This window comes from Rutidosis leptorrhynchoides, chromosome 1, assembly GCF_046630445.1.
Source record: "Rutidosis leptorrhynchoides isolate AG116_Rl617_1_P2 chromosome 1, CSIRO_AGI_Rlap_v1, whole genome shotgun sequence".
Classification (NCBI taxonomy): domain Eukaryota; kingdom Viridiplantae; phylum Streptophyta; class Magnoliopsida; order Asterales; family Asteraceae; genus Rutidosis; species Rutidosis leptorrhynchoides.
In genome coordinates, this window is record NC_092333.1 from 35,924,611 (window position 1) to 35,933,442 (window position 8,832).

Here is an 8,832-nt window from a genome sequence, read left to right on the forward strand (position 1 = left end):
AAGTCCGGAACCGGTTTTAAAACCGGTTCCTTTTGTCCGCTTTAGAAACCGGTTTTTCATAAATAAAAAAAAAAGAGGTTCCTAAACTTGACTAAAGAAACCTCTTTTTTCAATAACCGGTTCCGTTTACTTGTTTTAGAAACCGGTTTTTTCTTAAAAACAGGTTTCTTTGATTTATTTCTAAGTTTTTTTTTTTATTATTAAAACAGGTTTTTTATTTATATATTTTTTAATAGTTCATCAGTATAGTTTACATGCACTTACTTAGACTCAAGATTTTACACCGACTAGGACTCTACACGGGATGGGATCTAAACTAAGTAATTAAATAATTATTACCATATTAACTATTAGACAAAATTTATGAATATTATCAGGGGTATTTTCGTCTTTTCATCTTTTTCCCCCTTCTTTCTTTCAAGTAACACCACAAAAGCCCCTCACCCTTTGTTCAAAAATTAAAATCGGCCCCCAACACAGGGGGTTAAAGCGTCAAATCAAAATTTTCATAAAATATCTTAAATAAACTCCACTGAAATATTCAACAGGTCATATCTTCTCGCCCGCAACGAGTTAAATTTTTCCGACACCATCCTTAAACTCGAAATAATTTTATAAACACAATGTCACTAACTATACGCAAAACGGACACTTTTAAAAAAACGCTAAATATTTAGGGTACTTTTCATATATGTTGATTTTTCACTCGCAGGCTCCGTAACTAAACACAATAAAATACATTAAAAATCGAACCCCCGCCGCGAAGCGAGGGTTCGAAAACTAGTTTAAACTAATAGATAGATGTAGATAACCTTAATAAAAATAAACTAGCATTCTTTATCTTTGGCTCCAAGCAATAATCGATCTCGGTTGAATCCAATTTGCGTGTCGGCTAGCCCGGTTCCACATCAGATAAGCTGATTCATGTTGTTAGTTAATTTAGGAACACTCAAACTTTTAACTTATCTGCTAGTTAGTCAATTTACAACCCAGTTAGGCTTCAATTTTTTTCATCGATCACATACAGGCCACCTCAAATGAAAGTTCTTATTTCAGCTGCAACACATTGATGCTTCTAACCTAAACATGTGAAGTCTGAATCTCTAGTATATCAATATTTTTACACCAGAGATGATTATTTCAACCCTATTAATGCCTTGAGTTCACAAAATGATATTTGAATAAGGCAATCAAATAACAAATCAAAATATTAAAGTATGTGTGTAATTTCGGTATGCTCTTACGAAAGCACACCCATAGATACATATTCAAAAGGTGGTTATCGTAAGTTGAAAATGAAAAGGTACAACCCTTTGTTTTGGCGGGAAATACCGGTTAATATCTTACCCGAAATAGTGATTGGTATTTAGGGGGAAAGTTTGGGTAAATACCGTTGGGCCCCCAACTATGGGACGGTGCCCCTAAAATCCTGCAACACGGCGCTACCCACTTGACAGAGTGGCTCAATAGTTACGATTAACCTTGAACCCACCTATGAAAAAACATATATCTAAATATATTTTGATCTCAGATCCAAATTTAGAGCTCACTTATGGTCTGATGCATAAACTAAAAAGGAACTACAGACAGAAGATACCACATGATCAACATACATTTGATTTCCATAAAAATAAATAAAATAAACAAAAAGAACATATTGAAATATAGGTGAATCTGGAATTGTGCTATTACCAAAAGACTGCCACTCTCAAGTAAACCGAAACATGAGGCTTACATCTGTCTATTCTTAATGGTCGGCACATTTAGGTGGAGGTAGCCATTGAATCATCCTTAAATTATCACCACCTTCTTGATGTTCATCTTCCTCACACACGAGTCTTGCACCACACATTTTCACCATACAATCTGCACCATAAATTTCAAAAGAAACCGAAATGTATTTCTTTGCTTTCTTCCAATCCGGTTCAGATTTGTGATAACTTAACATCATCTGGTCAGACTTGATACCAATATTTTCGTATTGAAATATCGAATCAGGAATTGGAGACTCGACTCCAATAGGAGTACCATCAGAGTTTTTAAATCTATATCCAATCGATCCGTAACTACTCTTGCGACCATTGCGATTTTTTGAAGTAAATACAAGACAAAATGCTATTCCTTTGAACTTTTCATAAGACCAGTCTGAAGGTAACTTCACTTGTACACAATCTCCCATACTTTGATTGCTAAACCAACCAGGAATTTTACTTCCTGGAAGTAATACACTCACCATCTTATACGGATCAATGCGCCCCTATAAAAATCAAAAACACTTATTAGTAGTCATTAATGCATTAATGAATCTATATTACATTTCTTGCCCTTCCACTTTTTAATCTTTCAATTTCAACCCTAACTTTTTTATTTTTCATTAATCCAAAAAAAGAACCCACCACACACACATGTTATATTCATAAGGAAAACTAAACACACACACACACACACTGACACACACACAGACACAAAGAGATAAGAGGAGGGACCTGTGGTAGTAGCATGGTAACCAGGCTTTCAACAGACTGATTCTCGATCATCTTCTCGCAGTTTGTGAAGTCGAAGCACTGAATGCTACTATTGTACATAGTCGAATTAACTGGTAATTCCTTTAACGATATGCAGTCTTGTGCCTCCACCAATTCAATGTTCGGTGGAAGTTCAGGTAATGCTTCGATCTTCTTACAACCAACCAGACCAAGCGTTTTAAGTCGATGTAGTTTAGCTAAGCTAGGCAACCTTGTAAAACCATTCCCATTAAGGTTTACAGTTTCAAGCATCGACAAACATTCGATACCGTCAAGGCTCGCTTCCATTATGTTGCAGTGACCGATATCGATATCTCGTAAGTAACTTAAACTTGATAAGGAAGGCAATACCGCACTTGGTGGATATTGCATCTTGATTGGTAAGAACGAAGGCCAATGAATTGAGCCGATTAATGATTTATTATTGTGTACCTCTTCTCGTCGACCTAGTGAAAATACTTGAAGATTAATAAGTGATAATACAGAAGAAGGGAGATGAGTGATGCAGGTCCCGTTAGCGTGAAGCTCCACTAACGTTTTCAGTTTGTGAAGATGTTCGGGAAATCGGTCCAGTTTCTTGCAACCGGAAAGATTAAGAATCTGAAGAGATTTCAGTCCGTTGCAGTAAGGAGGACTCACAAGACTAGTGCAATTTCTTAAATTTAAGACAACGAGGTTCGAAAGTGTTCCGATGGATGAGTGAACTTCTTTTAAACTTTCACAACCATCAAGTATTAGTTCTTCAAGATTTGGAGTTTCGGTAAAATATGGTGTCTTTATCAAGTTACGACAATGACTAAGATTCATTGACACCAACCTTACGAAACCCTGTGTACATCAATGGAAACGGCTTACATTGTTATAGTAAAAACTGAAAGTGATAGCTTTAAGCATGGTTGCAAACAGTGGTTGCGGCGACCGTTACCGCGGTTTGGCGAATAGCCCGTCCCGTTTCGCTCAAAACCGTCTAATAAGTCGGTCAACGCTAGAACTCTGGTCAAAGTCAGTCAAAAGTCGGTTTTTTGTCAGGCTTTGTTCTAGTGTAAGCAAAAAACTCAAGTCTATTTATAGATTAGTTTGGAAAAACCTCACTTATATAGCATCCCTTAAAGATAAATTAATAAAGACACTATAATTATAAAAAATCTATGTATATCTATCTATATCTACATATTATTTAAACTAACACCAAAAAAAATTTATTCGTTAATCACTTATATTTAATATATTAATGTCTAAAGTATTTTTGTTTGAAATATTTATACTTAATATATTTATATTTAAAAGTCAACTTTGGTCAACGTCCATCTCGACCCCATATCTACCGACGCAACCTTTCAGTTCCTGACCGGCCCGTCTCCGTCTCGTGTCTTTTTAACCTTGGCTTGAATTTGCCACATCTGGTAGAATATTACACAAAAACATGTCAAAAAGCAAACTACATATATATATCATCTGTATATACCTTTGATCCGGTCCAAGTTTCTTTGATGTAACCGTATGACAAGTCAAGAACAGCAAGGTTCTCAGGGCAGAACGTTATGGGTAAATGTTGGAAAGGGTACCCATGCCAACAAAGCAACCGTAATTTGTTCGACAATAAATCGATCCTTTCAGTAGTAGCCTTCACCGTTGTTTCTAAGCCCATTTTGCTTATGCGTTTTCTTCCATTGTTATCAAAAAGCTTATGCCAGGATCCAATATAAAGGTATAATAATCGAAGATTATTTAGCTTTGTGAAGGTTTCGCCACTAACATTGACTTCCGAGCGCGAAACATCTATGGATAGGCCTATAACAGATTCACTTCCCTAAAAATTACAGAGTATAATCGCGTATGTATTAGAAGTAAGATGGTATGATATGAGCCTTTTGATTAAAAAAAAATGTCAAGCATACAATTTTTAATAAATTTTGGAGCCAAACTCTATGTCGCGAATCAATTTAACAGTATCCAGGCTTCAGTTTTAGTCTTTCTGGTTTTTCTGTTCTTAGAGTATAATTATACCTGGCAAACGGGTCAGGTTGGGTCGGGTTTGGCAACGGGTCAAAACAGTTTTGGGTTGAAATGGGTCAATTGTCAAACGGGTCAGATTTTTAAACGGTCCAAATGGGTCAGGTTGGGTAATGGGTCAAAACAAGTCATGGATCATATTTTTTAATAATTGTTATTTCTGTCATATTATCTCAGTTATTGTCATTTATATCTGTATCTATATACATAAGATAATATTAAGATACATAATAAATGATATAACCATGAATTCTTTCATAAATGTTTGATGGATGAAACTTGCTATGATCTTTATGCTCTAGTGGTTTGACTCATTCACAAGACCCTTAGACCTATTTCATAAATGTTATGATCTTTATGCACGACCCAATTGGCCCAAGCCCCAAAAGCTTAACCCAAATGTTATGATCTGTATTTAAGATATACTAAGTTGTTTTGTTTGTAGGTTAAAAAGACAGAATAATGGTTAAATCTCACCTTAACTTTGTTTAATACACGAAGCACATCCGTAGGAAACCACAATCTGCTGCGTTTCCCGGGCTCTTCAGATTCCTCGTGTACAATTTGCCAACCCATTTCTTGGACCAAATCATGAATTTGCAGTCTATCATTGCGAATCGATATCAACGACTTATCAATAAGAACTCTGATGTTAGTTGCAAAAAACAAATCACACGCATCTAATATTTTCTCTATGTAATCTTTCTTTTCTCCTTTAAAGAAACACGCAATATCAAGAAAAATATTTCTTTGATCATAATCTAATGCATCATAACTAATTCGAAGTACTTGTTGTATTTGTGAATGAGGAAATCTTTGAAGCTTCTTCAGTTGACTTTCCCATTCTTCAACAGTTTTTCCAAACAGAAAACTGCCTAAAATCTTAAGAGCAAGCGGGAGTCCTTTTACATATTTAACTACCTGGTTAGAAAGATCTTTAAATTCTTCTTTTGGATGTTTATTTCTAAAGGCGTAAAGACTAAAAAGCTCAAGAGCTTCATAATCGTACAAAATATCAACCTCGTATATTTCTTCAATTCCATGAGCATTGAACAACTGTCAATCTCGACCCGTAACAATAATAATACTTCCGGGACCAAACCAAGAAGGAGATCCGACTAGAGCTTCAAGATGATCATAATCATCAACATCATCTAGTATAACAAGAACCTTTTTAGCCAACAAAATTCTCTGTATTATGTTGATCCCTTGACTTACATTATGCATCTTTAAATTTCCTATCTTCATGAGATCTTCAAGAAGATTTTGCTGGAGATGGACTAACCCGTACCGTTTTTCAACACCTTTAACATCTTCAAGAAAACTGTATGCATCAAAATGTGTATGTAGTAGATTAAAGATGGCTTTAGCGATTGTTGTCTTTCCTATTCCACCAATACCACATATTCCTACCATATGAACCTCACTTGACTTAACAAATTGCAGAAGGTTCATTTGCTCTGCACGTGTGTATAATCCAACCAGGTTGTCGCCAACATCCAAAGGGCCGTCAGTTAGTTTATAAAATATCTCTTTTGAGATAGTTTCTATAAAACTTGGCTCGTGCCTACAAAACCATAAAGAACACGGATAAGAAAATCATTGTGAATCAAATGAACTACAAAGGGTGCCAAGCAACAAGATTATACTACTATATATTTTAGTTCATAGATCATTAACAAAATGATACTGTAACTATCTTGAGAGTAAACTGCTAAACGAAAATTGAAAACTTCGGTATTGTTGATGACATATATATTGAATAAATACATCATAATGGAAAATACATGGCAAAATGCCCAAGGGACCACAAAAGTTTCTGAAAGTCTCAGGTGCAATATCCAACTATAAAATTTATTTTGAGCAACATATAAATCAGTTAAAAAATAACTACCCTACCATCTAATTAGTTTTAATAGTTTCAGCTAAAAAGTTGACTTTAAAAAATTGAAGGACCTCGTTAGGCATTTTCCCACGTATATATAATTTTTTTTAAAGGCAAATACACACACACCCAATAGACAGAATGTCCACCACGGGACTTGAACTCATGAGCAAGATCGGAGGTGCACCTTGATGCCGCCAGACCAATGGCCCTTTGGTCCCATGTATATTTATTCAAAATAAAATAAAACAGAGTCAAGAATCGAGTATTTACAGATAAGACATAGATTGGAGTTGAAGATTCCATCCAGATAAATCGGCAGCAAGGGTTAGAGCTTCCTTCCATTCAGAAACCTCAATTCTATTATTCAAAGTTTCATGCTTCATAAAGGCTTCTTTATAGCTACCAGTTTGATTCCTTACCACTTCAGGTGTGACATTGTAATAGAGAACCCGAACTTCATATTTATCATCTCTCGTTTTGCATTTCATAATCTTCACAAGCTCCCTCAGACACCATTTTGATGAAGCGTAGTCGGGCGAGAATATAACTATCAAGAATCTTGATTGTTCAATGGCTTTATAGAGTTCAGAGGATATCGTTTCTCCTCTCTTTAACTCTCTATCATCTCTGAATGCATAAATTCCTTTCCTTGTAAAATCACTAAACAGATGATCAACAAATGTTTTACGGATATCCTCACCCCTGAAGCTCACAAACACGTCGTATTTCCATCTGTGAGCAAACTGTGAAGATGGTGATGACATCACCGAATTGACCGTTGGATATTTAGTAAAAGGTTAATGCAATTCGATCTCTCAAGCTACCTGCACATAGTAAGATACAAAACATGACATATATATAATGATATTGAGAGCCGTGTCTATACTTAAACATTAGATACAAACACCCTACTAACGAAAGATAACACTCCACATACATAAAATCTGATACATTTATACATAAGAATAAAATCATAAATTCATATATTACTTGCTACAATCTTCATCAATAAGAACAGATACATAAACAGACCCATCATAGAGATTTTCAACTACATACCGTGATGTTGGTGACACCCTCCTTTCTTTATCCTATTCCGAAACTCAGTAGGTTGGCTGCAAATATATGTTATCTACCAGAAATTCATGTTATTATACAAGCTATAATGAAGAGTACAATTAGTCAATGAATGAACAATTCAAATCAGAAACAGGAAATAAGGGTTGACGTTTACTTTTGCTAAAGGAATCATTTGACTAATTAATGACATCAAACAGAAGAGCATCTAGAGATTATACAATGTAATATATTAAAGCAATTTGATACATAATACTATATGGGATACAATATCAACAGGGAAAAGTTAATAAAAGAATATTAGAAAGTCAACAATAACATTAGGGAATAATTTCATCATCACATATATCCAATCTTTTTTATGTAATTGCATATTGTTACAATTCAGTTACAGAATCCACTTACGGATATAAAATTTGAAAGTGGATGATTTTACAAATCAAAACTAAACTAGAATTTACAAAATTAAACAGAAGGGAGAAGAAGATCACAAACATATCAGACTGACTGGTTAACCTAATTGATCACGCACGCGTGTAGCAGCTCCTATGCAGCAACAACGAGATTTGTGTGTAATCGCAAATACGATTAGGGAGGCTAGGGTTTTTAATCCACTTGAAATCGCCTTAAAACTTACAACTCGAATGCTAGGGTTTCGATTCAAGAAAGTTTCTGACTGAAATCGGGGAAAAATCAATCCATGAATATCAAGATCAAACCCTAGTTCCCAACAAATGGCTATCGTGATATAATATAACAATTCATTGTTCATTTTACATATTTGAAAAAAGATCTCCCATGGCATAATTTTTGTTGATTCTTTGGCATCTCTAACTTTAAAATTCCAATGATCTTCGTTTGCAAAGAAAAACGTTGAACGAACTTATCAAAATTATATGAGATGTATCGAACTTTTATCAAAATTCTAGACAAAATTGTTAAATTCGTCCCTGTGTTAATTTAGTTTAGCCCAAATAGTCCCTCCCATTTATTTACTGCAATAATAGTCCTTATTTGCATTTTGTAGTCCTAAATTAGTCCCTGAAGCTAACAGTTTTAAACGTATCTTAACTTGGATTGGCTTGCTTACAGCACGTGATTAATACATGTACCCATATGAGAATATTCTAACTCATTTTTTCACTCACTGATGGCAGATGTTGGCCTTCCACGTAGAAGAATAATTGTCTCCCTTTTTTTATTTTTAGTATCTCTATCTCTATTATTTTGATTAAATTTATCAATATCATCTCCATCTTAAATTAGTATAAACAATAACAATATAAAATATAATGAAGTAATTACTCTTTTGGTTAACTTAAAAGGATA

General features: G+C 34.6%; 1 pseudogene; it reads right to left on the reverse strand.

Moving 5' to 3' along the window:
* Positions 1–1,551: 1,551 nt before the first annotated feature.
* On the reverse strand, positions 1,552–7,604 carry LOC139858937 (disease resistance protein RPV1-like; annotated as a pseudogene).
* Positions 7,605–8,832: the final 1,228 nt, after the last annotated feature.